At 43.7% G+C, this 21,360-nt stretch overlaps 1 protein-coding gene across 2 annotated transcripts in view; it reads right to left on the bottom strand.

The window, feature by feature from the left end:
• The window catches only part of LOC122569290 (Krueppel-like factor 6), a 275,557-nt gene that overhangs the window by 80,660 nt on the left and 173,537 nt on the right, over positions 1–21,360 (bottom strand). Inside the window, exon 2 of one of the 2 annotated variants that reach the window (XM_043730113.1) lies at positions 19,716–19,832. The exons of the other annotated variant lie outside the window; for it this stretch is intronic. The gene's annotated coding sequence lies outside the window, so the exon portion shown is untranslated. The remainder of the gene's footprint in view (positions 1–19,715; positions 19,833–21,360) is intronic. 2 annotated transcript variants of the gene reach the window in all.

The following is a 21,360-nucleotide window of genomic DNA, read 5'->3' as shown; positions in this document are numbered from 1 at the left end:
GCAATCATTTCGCTAGTACGTTCTACGTTTATCTGCGAGTAAGTACCGTCAGTAGTTTGCATTCCACTGAAAACTCCTTCTTTTTGGGCGCGCCATGGATAGACGACGACCGAGGTCGAGGTCACCGCCGATGAGGATAGTCTTTTGCGCACCACCGGTAACGAACGACGTCGTAACGACGTCGTTTCTGAGATATACAGACGTCTTGGCCTCGAGTACGTTCATTTTGCCCCCACCCGTCACTGGTCTCGCGATTATAGCACAGTGACGCGTGGATATATCGGGGGTTGCCGGTTTATAAGTCGGGCTCCTGCATACCTAGCGCTCTTGGTCCTCTTTTCTCCGACGACTGGACTCGATCTACAGTCCCGTACGACCCGTTCTCCACTGTGAACCGACCCTAAAGAATCGCCCCATTAACGCGATTTATGGCCAGCCAGACTTCGAAATAAAATATCTATCCGGCCGTCGCTCGCCTCCTCTATATGCGTGCGGCTGACTCTGTCATAGCCACAGGGGAACGTCACAGGTCAACCGACAACAGCAAAAGTCTGGTCGCGGGAATGCGAACCGCCATTGCGTATGATTTTCGGAGCTGCCGTCGGGGAGAATATCCGTCCATCCCGAATACGCCGGAATCGCCGCCGTAATGTGCTGATCACGTATCGATGATGAATGTTAATTAGCGAAATCACGACTACCGGTTACATGGCCGATCGCAACGTCCATGTAACGAATTTTCGTGCATCATGGCCGAAGGATATTTGCCTTGGTAATTGTCGTCATCGAACAGTCGATGCACAACCTTAGAATCTCTCTCTTAGTCTTTTCAGAAAATTCTCTAAGACACCTATATACAGGGGTTGAACGAAATAAAACACCTCTTACATGTTTTGTATGTCATAAATGTATATGACGTATATTCTTATGTAATATATATTCTTTAACATCACCCTAATTAGCTTCTGTGTCGAACTAAGAAAAAAATTTCAGTCGTAGATAAAGAATCGACAAATCCGTACAGGAAACTAGAAAACCAAAAGAGCCCCTTCAAGTCCTGTGGCGCAGCAGCACGGATCCGCGTGTAAAACCGCTAAGTGCAATTTCATCGGATGCATCGTTGATGCACAGCGAGGCCTTTCAACGAGACGTTCGACAATGCCTTTAATCAACAATAATTCTACGCACATGGAGGGTCCCGGCGAGGGATTTCAAGGGGGAGGGAGTGAGTTGGGAGGCGAATAGAGGTGGGGTACGATCGAGGTCCGCGTTACGTTTTCTCTCTGTTCCCTGCGGACCTGCGTCCAGGAGCTTCCGCCAGGGGAAACCGTCCACTGGAAAATTAACACTGTCGGGATTTTCGTCCGATACGTCGCCCCCGATCCATTCGCGACGCTGTGCCAACCCCGCGCTACCCCTTTTCCTTTCTCTCTCTAGCTCTACGTGTTCCCCCCTGCGCTGTACTTGCCTGCCATTGCTGGGCGAATTTATTTCTTCCGTCAGTGATTCCTCTCCATGCCACGTTGCGCACGTGCATTATACGCGTACGCGGACTCCGCCGCTTCTGAAAACGGAAACAGCCGCGCCCAGTAAGCTGGAAATTATTTTGGGCGCCGGTATTACCATGAGAATGTGCCGTTGATTTTGACGACGGTGTTGTACGACGATGGCCAAGAGGGAACGCGATTTCAACGAGTTTGGCTTTAATAGAACGATGTTATAATCATTCTTAACTCTGTTATATCGTATCTATACATAATCCCCTATAATAATGTAGCGGAGAACTGTCTACGTCCGGTAATCATGAAAATAAGTAAAGGAAAATATGATTTTATTGACATAACAACCGCTCGAAACAAGTCCGGATCTGCTACTAAATTGTCTTGGTATTTCTGTGCCAGAAAATTATCTGGGAACATAAATAACAAAGAGCTATCATCTTGTAGGAACAGCTAAAACAAACATAAGTGGAGGATGCTGTACGTTGTTATAGGACCCCACGGTTAAGAAAAACCACGGGGAATGATGTTTAATTCTTATGAGAAAAATGGTACAATATGTCATAATTTTTAGAAAAATGGCTGAATTGTTATAATTGTTATTCTCATATCACCGAGTCCTATTGAGACATAGCATCCCATTATAAAGGCAAGTACGTAACCGATTTTAAAAATAATGGTTAATTTATTCTTTTTCAAACTTGAATATAATTGCATTTATTGTTGAAAGGAAAACACCTCTTAATTCTTAACACCTCGGAAGAATTAAGTAATTTCTACGTCTGAATTATTTTAAACCACATGCCTCGTCTATAAAAAAAGTAGCCTAAAGAATCGCATATCTTTCAATTGAATCCAAATTCGAGCTAAAGTAACGTTCTCCCTATCCAGTGGGGTGGCAAAACAAATTTCCGACATTCGAATGATCGTGTAGCTCTTTTATTTAGCTTCCTTCCCCCAACGCCGTGACCCCGTCGACTTCCATCATTTATTTAACTTCCGGGCTAAGCCGAGGCGCACCGGATGGAAAGCGACGGATCGTGAAAGATGGAGAGCAACGATTACGCTGCACAGGCTAAGCGTACGCACGTGTCGGTCACGCACAAAGCACGTAAATACGAGAGAGCCGACGATTTCGGCAGCTGGGGAAACAACGGGAACCCTTTTGCCTCGTTTCCGGATTTCCCTGTCCCTCGAACCGATCTGCATTGCGTTTACACGCTGCTCGAACGCGAACAAAGACGCGAACAGGAAATCGTTCGCGAGATCTCTTCCTATTCCCGAACAACCCTCGTCGAGCATTGTCGTTCGACTAATGTAACACAATCATCATTAAGATCATTGAACTAGGGAACCAGAGACTTTTCTCCTTCTTTCTTCAGATTTTTCTATTTTTGATTATAAAAGCTAAGGCACGGTAAGGTTATTTGAGCCAGAAGGATATTCGCGAGTCAAATAATTTACTTTGTAATTCGCCAAATTTGGTTATGAACAATTTTTTAGCGATCTATATTCGAAAACATTGAACATATTTATTCAATCTTCTTCTCCAATATGTTCGGTGAGTGAAGGATGATGTGTTCTATTTTCTTTCGTGGTGCAAGAGTTGGTAAAGAAACGATTAACGAGTTCCGTGGATTTACAAGAGACGAGGACTACGAGTCTGTTATGAAATATTATACAAGAAGTTTGTGAACTATTCGTGCTCTCGTTGATACTGGTTCAACGTTGATGAATGGTCTTGTTCTTACTAACTACAATGAGTTCTTCGAGTTTCCTTAACAATTAATTTCAGTTTGTGCGAAGTAAGCACTTTACACACAGCAAATTTTAATCTATTACTCTGGAAATTATTTTTTATTCGATATTATATATGATATTTATTTAAAATATGAACCATTCGCAAAGTGTAGTAGAATCTTATCCAATTTCGCGCAAACGTATCAGACAACTATCCAAAGTAATATACTGTTGCCTTCCAAGCACGAGTGTCGTTGCTCTATAGCTGTGTATGCATTAATCATAAATACCGCCTCGACTACTTGAAGACGCAGTGTCACGTTGCCTCCAGTGCTTTGCTGGCAGTTATGCCTCGCAGGTAAATTCGATGACTCAACCGAGTCAATCGACTCGGCTTAATCCACACGTGTTTCTACTTTGGAAATGTTAGGCAATAAAATTCCAACCGCCTAATTCACCAAACCCGTACTAATAATTCAAAGCACATTTGGCCAATAAATAATTTGTTTGCTCTTTTCAATATACACGACGATCTTCGCTACCCGTGTACTTACGTTCTTAGAATACCGAAAAGTTTGTAAACTTCGATAAATTGTTGTTCAGCAGATTCAAATATTTACAGGGTTAGGAATACGTTTCCTAAGAGATCATAAACCGAACGCTGGTCGCAAAATCGTATCACCGACGAATGTGACACGGTATCGAATCCTTCGAAGCTACGAATGACCGACGAAGGCGGACGCGAAAACCCGACGAGATCGAGTGGGAGACGGGAAGAGCGGAGAAAGAGGCGGAGGAGAAGCCAGACGTTGTACACAAGGGAAATAACATGCTTCGTCAACAGTGCTGCTGTAACTAATGGATATTCTGGCGGAATAGAGTGGAGAAATGGACGGTCCACCTCCGCACGAACAAGCTCGCCATCCGGAATGCACCACTCCTCGTTATATCAACGACGTCACGGCTGCTGAAATTTACGAATCTCGCGTCTGCGACAGGCATCCCCCGTTCACGAAGCTACACACGCCGCGAGATTGCTTTGGAGCACGTGCAGAGCCTCGACGAGAAGGGAACTCGTGGACGGGTTAAGACATGCCGATGGCATTACCGCCAATGCGCGGGTAGCACCGACTCACTAGAAATTGGTTCCCTCGTTGACAAACGGAGGGAGTTAGACATTGGACTGCGGAACGAATATGGTCACCGTATAGCCTTTCTTTGCAGGGAGATTGCGTTTTTGATTTGTTTATTGGGTTAATTGTTGACCAGAAACTTCTGTAATAGGTCTAAATCAATTTTAGTTAGATTGATTTTGGCTTTTACGAATGTAAATACGATATAATTTATTTGTAAGACAAATGAAACAGTATGTAGTGGTAGAAGATCCTTACATAAGATGTTGGAGAACTGGCTGATGTCCAAGCGAGTAATTTGAATGATAAGTTAACCTATTTTCTCTTATTTATGGGTTCAAGGAAGCTGAGATGTGTATTGTGAACGACAACAGGATTGATGTTGCCTTTTATGGTGATACGAGGTCAAAAAATTGAGAAAAATAATAAAGATTTCTTCGACAGATGATAGTAATTTCACAATTTAGTGGACTGAGTCTCAACATTAGACCGAGCAGCGTTTAAACTAAATATAAATCGCACTAGACTAAACATTTAATCGAATATTCACGACGCTTCAGTAGATCTACTGGCTCGAAAAACCTACCGGTTGAACGAAGAATTGTTTTTGTCGGCGATTCAAGGAAAACGCGCGGCGGCGTCTCGTTTGCGTTTTTTGGTCAAATACAGACTTTCGTTCGGAGTCCTATTTACTCAAACTCGGAGCGTAGAAATTTTCGACCGACCGCAATCCAGCCTCTGCATCTGCATTGGATCGACGTCGAAACGGGCTAAAAGAAAGCGGACGAACAGACAGAAGAAACGATCGAAGAAATTACTCGCGAAGCATTCGGTAGCGGGTATGGATCCAGCAAAGCTGACCTGAGGTAAGGGAAACAGAGAGGGGAAGGGCACAACGTACCATTCGTATCCACCAACGTATTCCTTCCTTTCGTTCTTTGCCTCGAGTAACAAGTACGCGCGCAATCGTTTAACTTTCCCTGAAGAAAAACACGTATCCAGGCTTCTCGTCGTTCTCCTTAGCCCAGCTCGCTCCATCAATTATTCCCGTTAGAAGCGCGGCTCTCGCACTTCACCGCACGTGCAATTTCTTACAGAGATATTTAAGTTGACCCTCTCATCTTTTGATATCCGGCAAACGGCTGATTAATTCATCTTTTACTGCTGGGAGAATTTTCTAGGTTGTGAAAATGTTATTGAAGCATTACGAAGAAATGCTAAAATGGTGATATTTTTTCTAGATATTGTAAATTAAATGCTTTTCACTACTGTTGTCCTAATAAATTAAATAAATTAGGAAAAATTTTATTTCAGTCAATATCCCCAAATATTCCCCAAAATAATAAAATTATAGAAAGTACATTTAGTGGTAATCGTGGCGTAAACGGGATGGCAGATACGGTGGTATTACGGAAGAAAAACTGGGAGAAACGAAGACGAACGGAATATCCCGATCGCGTCCCCGTGGTTTCGAGGTTAGGTCGGCTCATTCACGACGAGCTGGCACGTCGAAAGTCGTTCGGCTTTCAGCCGGCTGGCGCGTACGCGAGTAGACCGCGCAGTCGTGGACTTTTACTTTCCAGCCCTTACGAGGCCGCTTGTTCTCATCAGCGCCGGTGAATGGCGCGCCGCCTCTTATACCGGCGTCGCTGCCGCCGCCACCGTCGCCGCCATTGTGCGAATATGAAATCGATAGAATCGCGTGTACACGCGGCATTATCCACCTGCCGGCTGCAGAAGATGTGGCGCCGACCAGGCTCCCCTTTCTTCGTCCTTATCGATATATCCCTCGTAATTCGGACGATCGATTGCGACAGCCCCGAGTCGAAACCCTTTCGTAGTGCCCGAAGGGCATGTACGTTAGACCTCAACCGAGTTTAGCGACTGTTCGTTGCCAAAGGAAGATAAATCCTAGCGGAGACGCCTAGAATTGACGTCTCTCAGTATCTTAAGTAAAAAGAATTTATACTTTCGAGGAAATTAAATGGAAGACGAAAAATGTATTTTAAAACTTTCAATTTTGAAGTGTCCGTAAAAATTCAGTATAGAAATGAGTCATTTATTAAGATCAGTTTAGATTAATTTGAAAAGAAAGAAAATTTAGTATTCTTAGTTATATCGTTCTTCTTATTAAACCATCAAAATGCTTCGAGTCGTTTTCTGTTCCGCGAAAATTAGTCTCCGGTTGAAATCTTTTCATGCTTGAAATTAGCGACGCGTGCAGTGGTAAAGGCGGTTAATAGCCAGACGAACGTCATAAATTACGCGGCAATGAAATTTCAGCGACGTAACGACAAATAACGAGGGGCAGGGTCGAGAAGGTGTGCCCTTCCTAGATGAAAAACCAAAAAATAGAAACAGGGAAACAGAGGGAGAGAGAGAGAGAGAGAAGAAAAATATAGCGTCTAGTGTGTAAACGTAAGGGACATTTGTACCTGTCAGTAATCGCATTTATCTTCGCCGGTGTCGCCCGTTATGAAGGATCGCCCTGTTCGTTTGACAGAAAAATTTTTCGAAAACAAACACGTTGTATCTATGTATCGCGAATACGTGCGCGTACACGCCAGTGTACGAGGAATTTATCACAAAATAATGTATCCATTTGTCAAAATTAACGCGTCGATAAATCTCGACGATGGTAACTTCCGCGTTCCGAAGAAAAAAGGGAAGAAGAGTTAGAAGAAAAGGAAAGAAATGGTCGTGCACTACGTGAAGGAAGACGTTCCATCGCAAGGGAGAAGCTCGCGTTACGCGTATACGTCCAGTTACAGATATTTATTGCATTAATCACAGGCAAGCCACGGTTACGAGCTAAACGATCGAGCCACGAAAGCTTCGAGTCGTTGGTTGTTTTTCCGGGAATTACGACCGTCCAGGCCCGGCTCTAATCCAATTCCCAGGTTAGTTTAAGCGAACCCCTCGGCGTACACGCGATGGAATCGCAGAACTGCGGACGTTTCGAGCAACCCCTCGCGCGTAACGCGACTCGTTCCCATGTTTCTCGCGTGTTACGCGTCGCTCTCCCTTGAAAACTTCCAACCGAGGAGAAGTTTCACGTGGACTCGTCGTGTTTCAATCGTTCTTTTTTTCTCTCTCGTTTCCCTGTTTCTTGGAGAACAGTTAGAAAAAAGAGCGGGGTATTGCCGTTAAACCAATTTGCTTCGTAGGATTTCGTCGTGTTTATTTTAGTTTTTACTTGGAGGCGGTCTATGGATAAAAAGAAGACAGACTCCCACGTTATTTCAATGCGTGAGAGAAAGTTCGAAGGGAAATTGTTCGACTAGAGGGCTTTGGTTAATTTAAAAATGTCGAGTGTTTAAAGTTTCAAGTATATTTAAAGCATATTTGTTAAAAAAGATAGGAAAGTCGCAAAATATTCTCCGGTGCAATTCCTATCGGCGGTCTGGAAAGAGGAAACAGAAATAATTGGACCATAACGTCACCTGGAGAACGTTTTAAAAAGTTTTAAGTAGCCCCTTGTACAGCACCACGTTGCACTCTGTGACTTCACCCCGCTCCCCTATTAAGGTATTCCAACTTATAAATGATATATAGCATCGTAGCCGGCGGCACAGCGCTTATATTAAAAGTTTATCTTCCTCTAGAAATTTCACGATGTGAATTGACTTGTGACTAATCGGATGAGAAACTTGTTCGAACAATGCCCTGACGCCGGAAGTTTCATCGGCTTCTCGGCGAGGAGCAACCTTGAAATGTATTTTATATCGACGGTCGGAAGGCAACTAGCCTTTTTGAAATTTAGCGAAAATGTATGAGAAAGTTGCGCGAGAGATATTATCAGGGAAAGAAACGATAAAGAACCATTAACTGCTTATTTAAGTTCAAACTTTTGAAATTAAGTAGTTTAATACCTTATGTATTTGAAAAATTGAAATTCCGAACAATTAAAAACTAAACAATTTGAATAATTAAAAATTTGAAACTTCAAACGTTCGAAAATTTAAAAAATTATAGATTTAAGACTTCGATATTTAATTCAAATGCGAAGTTTTGAATATAAATAATGAGCAGATCACGATGAAAATTCCTGAGCTGCGATCAGTCCATTATACTTGAGGCAACAACCCTGCAATGTAAATGCAATTTCCTGGTTCTGAACGATAAAAACGGGTTTCCATGGGAAAATCTATCATAATAGCAGAGTACTTGAGTTCAGGTTAATCTGTTCGAGGATTAGTTCATCATATACGGTTACGTGGAACGTGCAGTAACGATGCAAAGCGTTCGAACGGTCGGCAAATGGAACCGTATGACCTACCGCAACGAGCTGTAACCTGTGCCATAACGGTTGTACCCCATAACTTACGATCCATACGTAAGATTTTGCTAAACCATTAAAGGAATCGTAACTCTAAACTATCAAACTTCCGAGACGTTTAATTACCAATTCTTACGAGAAATATTCCTAAACGTATCCGCTCTTTCACCCGAATGACATGAAAACTCAACATGATACATTCTCATCCTATGTACGATGTAGCCTTATTTTCTAAATATCTTATCCAATATTAAACTTGTTTCATCGAAAACGAAAAAACGAACGCCAGCATAAATTCGGCCGAACTTCACCAATTCGACTTCCGCGGACAATTAATAAAACTCGCGGCATGCATATGCATGGCGGCGTGCTTTAGCAAAGTTCGACCCTCCGCGTTCCTGTTCCATATTCACGTGAGCCAGGACTACTTCGAATGTCGCCCACGGTCGACAATTTCGCGGGGTCGACTTGGTCGATTCGTCGGTTTCTGGATACGACAGCGGCTGAATGCCGCGGGAAATAGTCGGCACGATCGATCGCTTTCGTGTAGACTTATGACTTTCCATTTCTTACGCCCGATGCGATTGTAGAATCGCGTCGGGGAATGTTTATCGGGCGTCGGTGACGTTGAAGAGTCGTAAAAAAGGTAAAAAACGAGGTGAAAAGAGAAAGAAGGAGCGAAACCCATGCCGTAGGGCCTGTCTCGCGGAATTCGATGGAAGGATTCTTCTCGTGGCAGCTCTGACTTTTTAATCCTGCCTTCGACCGTTCGTAGATAACGCTGGAAAATACCACTCGCCCCTGTCTGTGCCCCTGGAACCGTGAAATGTGAGCGTTCCCGATATCGTCCAATTTATCCTTCACCAGAGAGAAAGAATCCGAAACTCGTCTGTGAAATATCCGCGCAAAATGTGTCGTATTTAATGATTCCTTTGTTTTTCGATGTGAATAGTCGTTTGTCAGCGGTCACAGATTTTTATTCGATAATTTTTGGAGAAGTTTGATAAATGGTTATTGAAAGGTATGGTCGAAGCGAAGTATTCTAGTATTCTAGATAGTATTTTCAGGGCGGAACGCTGGAACAAAAGATTGGTTCCAGCGTCGTGGAACGTGACGTGAACGAGGTGGATGATGTCGCATGCAGTTGCATCGACGTGGCGGAAAGCGGATTCGCTCGGATACCAAACATTCCTCATTAAAACTATTTACATAAGCTCCGTGGCATAATAAGATCAAAGAGATTTCGCGCCCTCCTAAGCCGCGAATCTTCCCTGCCAGTCACTTGCAACTTCATAGCTTGACTAAGTTAAGCTATAAGTTAACGGTGAAGCCCGAACGTTTTCCACGAAACGATTACTTTAACGTCGATCTCGTTCCTCTCGTTGCAATCTCAAGGGAATTTCTAAATTAAAAAAATTTCGGCGAAGCACCTGAGCGACGCTAATGAAAATGATCGCTGTACCATCCTGCTGATAGTCTCGTTATCCACACTTGACCGCGTTTAATATCGAAGTTTCCAAGAAAAGAACGGGAACTGTCGGGGATCAAGAAGGATCAGAGAAGAACGCTTTGCCCGAGGAATAAATGACGCGAGAACAGCACGAGATTCGTCGTTCTGATTGTACCTTAGACTACGAGGAACAGAACGGTGGACGACCATATTGGCAATCTCGCGATTCTCTGCGTCACTGGTGTCTATCTTTGGACATAACCCCGTATAGAGAAAGCGTCAGTTCGCCTGGATCTATTAAATCTAATCCTGAACCCTCAAGAGCCCCTAAGATAGTTTCAGCTCTTCTGACCTGGAAGTGAAATAAATCGCGGGAAACTTCTATATCTAGCGAGTCTAGGGGTCGTGGATCTAAAATAAAAGAGCCCTACGGTATCTAATGTTATTCTTCTCATTCGTGCCATTCTAGCTGAACAAAGAAATCCCATTCCCCAAAGAAAAGGTTCTTGCATTAATTTTCGATAATGTGAACGTTCCTTTTCTTTTATCCTTCCTTAAGTTTCCTCAATTAAGAATTCCAAGTCCTCTTGACTGCTGGATTCCAATGTAAAATTCCATCGAAGAAACCGAAAATGAGCAATCGACTCGCGAAAAAACCGGAAGCATCCGCCGGTAAATCAAACGTCGAATTACTCCAGACCATCGGAGCCTCTTGTCTTTAAAGTTTCAACCGGCAGTAGACGACCGGGGGATTCAGTCGGATCCGTTGAACCTATAATCCCGGGCCCTTTCTGTCCCTAAGACGATAGCAATTCTGGCTTCCTTGACCCGGAAATTCGCCAGTTCCCGCGGGACTTCCAGATCCTTCTTTACCACCACTAAGCACAGAGCGAGAGAAAGAGAAAGAGAGAGAGAGGGAGAGAGAGAGAGAGCCCGTACCCGGGACGTTTCGGGATCGTGGAGAAAGCGGGTCGGAGCCAGAGAGAAGGAGCTCACTTGGCAACGAGCACTTCGTCTTCCGCGGCGCGGAAAGGCTCGTAGAAAAGCGGGATCGGCTGAGAACAAAAGCGCAGGAACGGCTCTGAAGGAGCCACTCTGGGCTATTTTCACGCGTGAATCGTTCCTTCCGTATGTACGGGCTGAAACACTCGCATTTCACCTCGTGGAGAATCGTACGAACGCTGCTGCTCTCGCGAGATCCCTCGGATATCCGCTTGGCTACGAATTACTTCAGCCAATGTAGCGAGCTGCACGTGGCGGCCTGAATTCTACCAGTTCAACTGGTTCCTGCCTCAAAGACAGGAAACTGATTTCGTGGAACATTTGAATAATGTAATTGCAGTTTAGAATTCAAGTTCGAACGCACACTTTTCCGAAATACCATGTAGACTTCGATTTACATAGGTATCCAACGTGAGTGCAATAAAAATTGCATACCGTGCGAATCATTTACTAGTCACGAGCGCGACGTAACCATAAATAAATATGCACATACGGAACGAGCCGAAGTATCTGCAACAATATCGTTCCAGGAGAAATCCGCTCGATATTTTCACCCTTCCAAATGCAAGTCTCCCGAGAGAAGAACATTCGAAGGAGGCTTTTACGTACAAAGAAACTTTGCGCGAACATGTATAAAAAATCACGCTTCACTTCTGTATATCGTGCACAGCTGGAAAGAAAACGATCGATTGTAGCTTGCAACGATTTATGGTCCATAAAATGTCCAAGACCCAGTACTTGATAATATTTAGTAGTTGAAACAAATCTCTGTTTAGGTTCCACCTCTTTATTCGCGTTAATAAAAATAGGAATTTTCATGAATATCCGCAGTCTACTAATTATGTGCCCTGATAAATAAAACTAGTATTCCTGCGATACCTTTCTCTTTAGATATGTATAGTACAATGTACAATAACACAGTTGGCCCGCCTTTTCGTGCAGAATTCCTAGAATCCATCGGTGGTTTCACCCTTACTAGCCGGAGAATTCAAGCGGAAGAGGCGGTGCGATCGTTCGCGTGTAATTTCAATCAGCTGTTCGAGTACACGCGAGCGGTCCGCGCACACACACGGTGAACCCCTTGCGCCAAATGCATTTTTCATGGCAACGAAGGCCTGCTGACAAACACGGAGGCGGGAGTGGACGAAGGGTGGTACCGATGAGAGGCTTCGAGCACCGTGGAGTTCTGCGGTCTCTGGATTATCCGCCGCTGACAGATGAATGCCAACGTCCGACCGGCTTGATTGGCATCCTCCGTGTTCCGCCAGTTCTCCCGAACGAAAAATATTTTATAAACGCACGGGTAATTGACGCGCGAAGCCGGCGTTTTCGCGGATTTATCCGGCATTGGCTTATCCTCGTTCTCGCCACCCTTCGCGTCGAATTTTCACGCCTATCGGCCGGCTTCTCGCCATCTAGTCGGCTTCTTTTTTTCATGTCTGCTGCATTTCCGTACATCTTTTTCGGTTATATTCCTCTCGACGAGAAAGTTTATACGTATACTGATATATGTTTCGAATGGTGCGTTATTTTCTTCGCGGGAATACTCGCAAATTTCAAGAATGATTTTATCGAATTTATTAATTCTGGAATGTTATAGCGGAGCTGCCTTTCATCCACGTTTTCAAACAATGGTTACGATTTCGCTATATAGAAAATTCTTCCGACTACTTCATACAACGAAACTCCATAATACAAAGTTATTGCTTCTTCGATCTTCGATTCGTCTTTCGTCGCGACAATCTTTGACCGGCGGCACCAGCTTTAATGGCCGCTTAGGTCTGCACCGTCGACGCTATCCACAGCACAATTTCAGCGGAAATGCCGCTATTACGTGCATCTGGCTACGTTCGAGCCAGTCCCGCGTCTGAGAATTGACTTACGGTTAAACATAACCCGTGACCCGTGTATGCGATCGGCAAACGTAATGTTACCTGTGTTATCGTTTGTCGAACTTGTTACATAAGGATCGCCTTACATCCCAAGCAGTGTATCTGATATTTTTATTAGGCTCCATGGATCAATTTTAATACATATAATTCGAATTCTGAACGCGTTCCCTGGACTAATCTTATCAAAAATAATCTAGATTTTACGACACGTGACTAATAAAAGATAGAAAGTCGTAGTTGTTAACATAAAAATTATTGAAAATTGTATCCGTTTTAGATACAAAGGGACTAAGCAGGAATGATTCAAATACCTTAAATCCATCGTTATGTCCTGATACAAATCACGCGATATCGAAGAGATGAAAGAAATCGAAAGTTCCTTTCGATCGAACAAACCAAGTCACCCCTTTTACAAGGCGAATCCATCAGAAGTAACGCGGTAGTCACCCACCAGTCACCGTTCCGTTCGGTGAATCCGCGAGCCCTGCAGGTTGCCGTTTCTCCTGGTCGATGCAAATTCGAGTTTCACCCCTGTCACGTTGGCAGGCAGTAAAACGAATACAAAAGAAAACAGAACACGAGAGGAACTAAGAACGGTGATCGGAACGAGGGTGGAGGGTGAAACGCGTCCGGTGGAGTTCGAAATTCGTCGGCTCGCATTTCATTTCGCTCGATAACCGAAGTTATCTCTTTTCCGGATCGGAAGCGCGTCCCGGTCCATCGTGGTCACCCGATTTCGCCGGAATATCGGGACTGATAGGCCCCGGTGTCGCATTACCATAAATATCAAAGGCAGGACTGCTGCACGGAATGGAACGGTCGCCGAAGGGCAAATTGTAACGTAGGACGTAGAAGTTCTCGCTTCGAGTTGCCAACTTACGAGTACGCCGGGATTACGATGCAGTTTCTACGAGTGCGCCAAGAGGGAGGGCTTGAGAGCTGGAGGGTGAACCAGGAAGAACAAGAGGGTGAAAGATGGAAGGAGAGAACGAGAAAGAGGAAGAGAGGTGGAGTCGCCGTGGAGGCGGTCGAGTCGCGCGTCGCTATTATTTACGGGGCAAGTTGCAAAGTGAGAAAAATTACGTTGGCCCGGCAGCCTTGCTGAGACAAGCAACGGTGCTTTATGCCGCAAGGGTCGACGCGTATATCGCGCGCTCGCTGCGAGCGGACCGGCTGTCGGGAATGTTTACGAGTGTTCAGCTTCGCTGAGAACGAAACGCACTGAGATTACACTGTCTGCGACACTGCACCGTGTCTATGATCTTGTACATTTGTCGAGCCTTTATGCGTATACACAGGCTTGTTTATTTATTGGCTTTGCGCAGGATTGGCGCGTATTTCTGATATGTTGTTGCAGAATTAGCGAGTTACATGTAATACAGAAGCGATGAATAATGGAGAATAAAATTTGCGCATGACCGCTTTCTACGGGTAAGAAAGATCTTGTGATTTAATTTCGGAAATTCACTGTTATAATACCAAATGTAAAAACATTGGATTCTGAGATTCTAGAACCATTTACATTTTCATAATCTAATCTCAGAGTATATTTCCCTGTAAAATCACTTGTTTTCAATGAAACCCTCATTTGCTTCAAATTAACCATTCATGGAAACTTAAATCGGTGGATGAATAAAGATTCCAAGAATTTTCAGTTTGTCAGGGAGATTCGATGCAATTAACCAACCACGAAAAAAGTACTGCGCAATTTAAAATGCCGTAAGAACGTCCGTGGCTATTAACTTCTAATTCCTTGTGTTATTACGACTCGCAAGCACGCGGTATCCTTAAGCGGGTTTCCGTGTGCACGCGGAAGACAAGATTGCCGCCGTCCTCGCGTAATTATGCGAGCTTAATGAGAGGAAAATGAAAAGCCGTTGCCAGCCAGGGCACGCTAATTTTCTAATATGTTTGAGAGCGGCTCCTCCTAAGACGACGTTAAATTTGCGTACTCGAGCAAGAAAGACGATGGAATACGTGCGCGCTAATTGTTGTTACATCGAGGCGTCAGCCCGCCAGTGGAATGGGAAACCCATAATCAGACACCTCGGGGCTCAACTCCTGCGCCCTGAGTTTAGAATATGAAATTGTTTATACACTTTATGAATGGCAAACGAGTTAATGGTGCATCTAATTTAATAGAAAAAAATAAAAAATTGTACAAAATGAGAAAAAATTATCGTCTAGTGTACAAAAATAGAACAACAGCTACCATTTTGCCTTTCTCATGTATCAAGAATTTAAAATTTCGATAGAGATTTATTTTAATTATTTATAGAGTATCTGAAGTTCGACTTCGAAAGCACAGTCTATATTTTGCATAAAAAAGAATTAATATATGAAAATTAATTTTAAAACTACTCTTTGACACTTTGATTAATTTCCAACAATTTACACGTTTGTAGCTTGTTCCATTGGATGGACCGTTTAATTTGACGATAATTTAATAAACAGCGATTCCAGCGGCCGACTTCCGCTCGTCGACTGAATTAAATCGATCGATAAGCACTGATTGACCCCTTTGGTTCCAGAGGTGGGGGGGAAAAAAGCGGAACGATCGAGTGTGCACGTCGAGGCATAAATAACACCGTGTCGGTTCCGACCCTCCTTTTTACCGTATTCTGGCCTACCAAACGATCTCGCGTGCTAATTTTAATTTATCGTTCCCGGTGGAAAAATAGAGGACGATCTCGCGCGCTTCCGACCCGTTATTTGGAACATCGTCGGATCAATGTATCCGCCGGATCCAGCTTCGCCGATTCTCGTTCACCGTGCCAAAATTCTCCGTCAGCCGATGGAAGCGGCAAAAAGCGAGAGAGGAAAACGCGCGTCGACGGTCGCGCGATTAAAGCATCGTTAGCATCGATTAGCCTCGCTAAATTCAACTTTGCCACGCTTTTTCGCGCTACGAAATCACTGTGGAACCAGTTCATACACATTTTGTCGAGTTTAATTAAAAACGATTCTTCCTAAATCGAACGAGAAAGTACCGGAGACTGGAGAGGAAGTACCGCTAAACTTCTACTGAAAGAGTGCCACTTTCAGCAGCCACTTTTGAAAGGGCGGCACGAAGTCATGGCTTTCTGGACCATTTCGTTTCCCCACCTCCTCGTTCCAGTTTCCTCTCGTGTTCACCGAAAATCCTTAGAAGAAACTCACGCGAAGGTGCCCAGGAACAATTTCCTCCGATCCAGAGCGAACGAGAGTGCTTACGGTTCATTTCGCGCGTGTCTGCCAGGTTTGCCTGTCTAATTTCTATCCAAATCCGACCGTTATCGCAAAAATTCTCTTTTTACTCGACGTAATCCACGGAATATGCGTAACCAGCAACTATCTTGTGTCGCATAAATTCCAAATTTCCCTCGTCGGCCACAAGAAACATCGCGCGAGCCATAACTCGTTGAGAACCGGCGAAAATACGTGGAACCAGTCCACGATTCTCGGACGAAGGAAAAACAACATTGTCCTTGTTTAATCCCTCGACTGACCGCTGTAAATCTCCGGATACGGTAAAGCAGCCGAGTCCCGGGGAAACCTGGATCGGGTGCGTGCAGTCGGAATATGGGAAAGCACGGTAAATTCAAAGGAGAGCGCCGTATATTCTGTAACCTTTAACGCAATTAAGTTGAAATTCAGGGGTGTGCACGTGGCCGCACCGTGTGCTTTTAACCAAATGGTCCTAGCGAGCAAACAGCGCGGCGAAACGTCTACGCTTGTGCAAAAGTGGCGAGTAATTTGTGCCCGTTTTTCCTGCGAGGAAGAAGCTGCTTGGCAAGGCCTGCAAATGGTATCGTTGCATAACGCCGCTGCAAAAAATGTTGCGCAGTTTCCGCGTTTTTTCCGAAGGCCGATCGTTTTCTTTTTTCTTTCTTCCCCTCTCTTTCCGTTTCTTTCTTTCCGTGTTTTTGCGGGTTACGTAGCGCGATATATAGGACATCCGGAGGACATAGCGAGTCCGTGAGAACGATTCGATGAATATAAATGGTACGCGAGAGACGCGAATTCATAGAGAGGCGTGCCGTAATTTTTTGATGCGCACCTGCATGTTTTATGAATCAGTGAATCCGTGATGGTATCGTTTTAATGGTGCTAAAATCGATGAAGTTTTTCTTTAAACGTGGTTAATTTTGCATCGAGCTTGGCCACTGATCTGCTATAAATTACTTTCCTACATTATCTGTTGGTCAATACATTTTAGCTACTGCAAGAAATGCCACGATCGAAATAAAATTAAGCGTCCGCCACTGAAAGGTTAACCGATCGATTTTCGATATTCCGGGGTAAAATCAATTACCGTTTCAATTGAAATGACGTAGAAAACGGTGAAGTTAAAATTAGAATCATTTGTAAGTCCTCGTCCAAAGACCCATTGGTAAAACCAATGCACGAATGATCTTTGATTCAGATACAGGCTTGGCGCAGTATCAAAGCGAACGATCGTTCCTTTTATCCGGCAGAACACCCGTTATCGCCCTTAATACCCGTGTAGCAACATACGAAGAGGAAAATTACAGTTTCGCACTGATACACAGCAATGAAAATCTCGGAAAGGAGGCGATTCTTAGTCATGGCCACGTGCGCTCGTCGATACGAGAGTGGCAAAGGAATGAGCAGGCGTTCATCCATGGTCGTTTGCGTTCCTTCTCCGGTTGTAAATGTTTAACTTGGAAGAAAAGGGGGCAAAAGATAACGTGGATTCGCCGTTTGTACGTTAAACACATCCGCTGAAAGGAAAGGTGCTCTTAGACTCGGTTTATCTTCTCTCACGCTCGATCGTAGAATCTCTGCCATGTATCATTGCGTATACCATTGTGCGTACCACTATACTTGCGTACCATGAAATCGAATCGCCGTGGTTCTTCGAATAACAAAAATCTGCCTTTTTCTTTTTTACGATAAGATCGATACGAAGTAGCGAAAGATCACAAAATACTCTACAGAAATATGCGAGTATAAAGAGAGAAAGATAAAATGTATAAAACGACGAAGGAAGAAGAAAATTTGCACTCGATGCAGCCTTGAAAATTTATCGTTCGCGACTTTTCTAATAGGGTTCGCGAAGGACGCGCCGGAAGCGACGCCATGCTTCTTTGTTACCTCCGGGGAGCGTATTTATAGCGCAGCTGAAAAGGAACATCGAAATTCGGTGCGCACCAATGAAATACGAATCTCTCGGAAAATGGCCGCACAAGTAGCCATCGTTACGAACCGGAAAAGGCCAGCTACGTGTTTGGAAGTGCATGGTCATGTGATAGGTTCCATATACTTGTTTCGAAACAACAATGGATCCGCGCATCCGGAGTATGCAAATCGCGTTCGAAGGTTTGGACCTTTTCGTTGGTTATTGTTAATGGATATCGATAAACAATATCGAGGACCTTTTCGTTGGTTATTGTTAATGGATTTCGATAAACAATATCGAATGAATTATAGAGTTTACGCGAAATATCGTTACGTTTATAATTACGCTAAATCAGAATCAAATACACGCTGCTCGGACAAACGTGATCTGTATACGACGGGCACTAGAATTAAATGCAAAAGTTTATTCATTTTTGGAACGTTTAATTTTGGAATGACTGACTCTAATGAGACGTCGCTATGAACTTCGAACGTAGTCTGAAAATTTAGACACGTGATAATGGAGGAATGTAAATTTCGCGGTAGACAAGCGTCAAGCGGCCAACGACTAATTTCACACTTCGCGGATCGAATTCGAGCGTCACATTTTATCCATGTCATGACTCTTTCATAACCGTGTGTCGCGAAAACATAATTCTTCCGCGCTTGCTGATTTTCAAAAAATTTCACCTCTTCCATGGGAAGCTTTCGTACATTTTTCAAATGTTCCCGCCCTTCCATCTAATTATTAAACTAACTCGAATCGTAATGTTGGAAAGTTCGTATCCTATAGAAACTCGCGTTTCAGTCAGGTCCTGGAGGTCTTGCTTCAGTCGCGATTCGTACTAATCATCGCATTAACGAAAACACTTATAGCGTTCCGTGAAGATTACAGTCTCCCTGAAATATCAAAATTGCAGCATCCCATTGATCTTCGCAGTTATTATTCATGCCCGTGTTGAAACCAGAAGCTCGCGGAATATTCTCGAGCCTTGTGAAAGCAACAATTCGGTACGAAGTCTCCAAGTTACACGCTCTTCAAAGAGCGATTTTGCAACTGGTGCTAATTGAAACGAGACTCGAGCATCGCGCTTTTGTTTCCGAAAAAGAGTCACCCTGTCGCTTGCAATTTACGAAAGATAGTTTCAACTACGTATATAGCGAGCTTAACAGATAAATTTGTGAACTCTATTTCATTTTACTAAGAATCTTAGCCTTGTACATAGAATGTACAAAGCAGAGATTGCTTTCAAACGTATATAATAAGATCTTTAACTCTTTCCAACCCCTGAGTATGTGCTTCATTCCTACGATCCAACTATTCAGGATGCACCGTCTAATAGATCAAAACGTACAAACGTACACAAAGCAAGACAAACTCAAGCGTAAACATCGTAAACGCGTACGTATCCTGAGGAATGCGTCTCGTATATGCGCATTACGTCAGGGACGGGTTGGTGATCCGTAGGCGGAAGAGGGCACGCGAAAACCGCGCTTAATTTTGTAGAATCTCGCTCGAATTCCACGAACTTGGTGGACGATTATGCGTATTCCATTAACTCGAAATGCAATTAGAAATAAAGGAGCTTGCTAGAATACCTGCGATTCCCGCCGTCCTCTTATCCGCTACCCCTCGTTGCCTGACCAACCCCCTGGGGCGGCCATTGCGGAAAACACTGGCAGAGAATAGCCAAACCGGTGAAAATTAGCGCTTACCTAAAAAAAAAGACAGAGAAAAACGATTAAATTTTGCTTCACGCTCGTTTCTCGCACGTTGTAACTTCAGCTGATAAAAAGCGAAGTTGAGCGTGCAAAAATGATTAGGTAAAATAGAGGAAAAACTTTTACTTTATTAACTTAACGTTTAGAAAATTCGAGTATTTATATAGTTTAATTGCGAACCATTTATCATAAATATATTTAATTACTATTCTCGCATATCGAAGTAAAGAAATTGACCGTGGAAGTTCGAAACGATCGTCTCGCTTGACGAAGATCATGCGACCGATCGATCGACGAGGCGGTAATTATTATCAAGTACTGTCGCTTGCGTAGATGCGAGAAAACGAACAGTCACTCGCGACGGAACGTTCTAATTAATATCGACTGGCTAAAAAGAAGCGTACGCTCGGCCAGTTCCGGCGCAAAGGTGCTCTTTCGTGCGTCGAATAATCAACGCCGAACGCGACGCAAAGCTGTCCAGCCGAGCGACAAAATCGAAAGTAACGACACGTCGAGTAATTATTATTTTGATCGTCGAGCCGTGAGGACGAACTACGCAAAAGGGGAGAAGAATAGGGGGATCGAATCTCATATCCGACCGGAGTGGCTCATGGCTTTTGATCGGACTGACTCTACTCCGTGTCTTCCGGTTTCTCGCATATCGTTTCGCTCTTGATTGCACCGGTAATGAATGAGTCTTGCGTTACATTCACCGAACGGTTATTTTCAAACGGTATCGTTTACTATGTAATCAACATTCGATTTCATTAAATGCGATTTCATGTAAATGAAATGTGATCGACCAAGAAACGGATATTTTTCTTATTCGTTTGTTCCATGGATTTTTTAGCTTTTTGGAACAGCATCCTTTGAATATCACGTGTGAAAATACATTCTATATCCCATCAAGCTTGAAATAAATCACGGCTCGTGCTTTGATCCACATGAACTATCTCCAATACGAATTTCCACACCAACACATTGTTATCTGAACTTAACGCACGGCGTAGAATTAAACCGAGGATCCACAACAAAACTATGCTACAACGTTGTTCAACACAATGGCAACCATTTTCAGGTAATTCCGCGCTGCAGTTCCTTCCTCCCTCCCCCTTTTTCTTCTCCAACCACTCCCTGTCTCTCTCTCTCTCTCTCTCTTTCTCTCTCTCTCTCACGATTCCGTAATACAGTCGCTATTATTCTCTCGACATTAACGACCTATAATTATTTCCAATTGTTCTGAATTTAGTGGACCATGGCGTGCGGAACGTATCCTCGCACGATATTGCTCAGAGAGACGGCACAAATGCATTTCGGGTTAGTTTTAACCATTTGTACGTGCTCACGGAAGATTTTCCTCGGCGAACCTATATTCCGCGACTTACGTAGAATTCTATGCAAACGATTCCCAATTTAAAAGTATGACGTCTTGAATTTTCTTAATTTCCTAATGTATTCGAACAATTCCCTTGGCCCGTGTGAAATACTCGCGATGTTTATTGAAAATTTCACGATGACAGGC

This window comes from Bombus pyrosoma, linkage group LG7, assembly GCF_014825855.1.
Source record: "Bombus pyrosoma isolate SC7728 linkage group LG7, ASM1482585v1, whole genome shotgun sequence".
NCBI lineage: Eukaryota > Metazoa > Arthropoda > Insecta > Hymenoptera > Apidae > Bombus > Bombus pyrosoma.
Note: the sequence above shows the minus strand (reverse complement) of the source record. Positions and strands in the feature narration are given on the sequence as shown.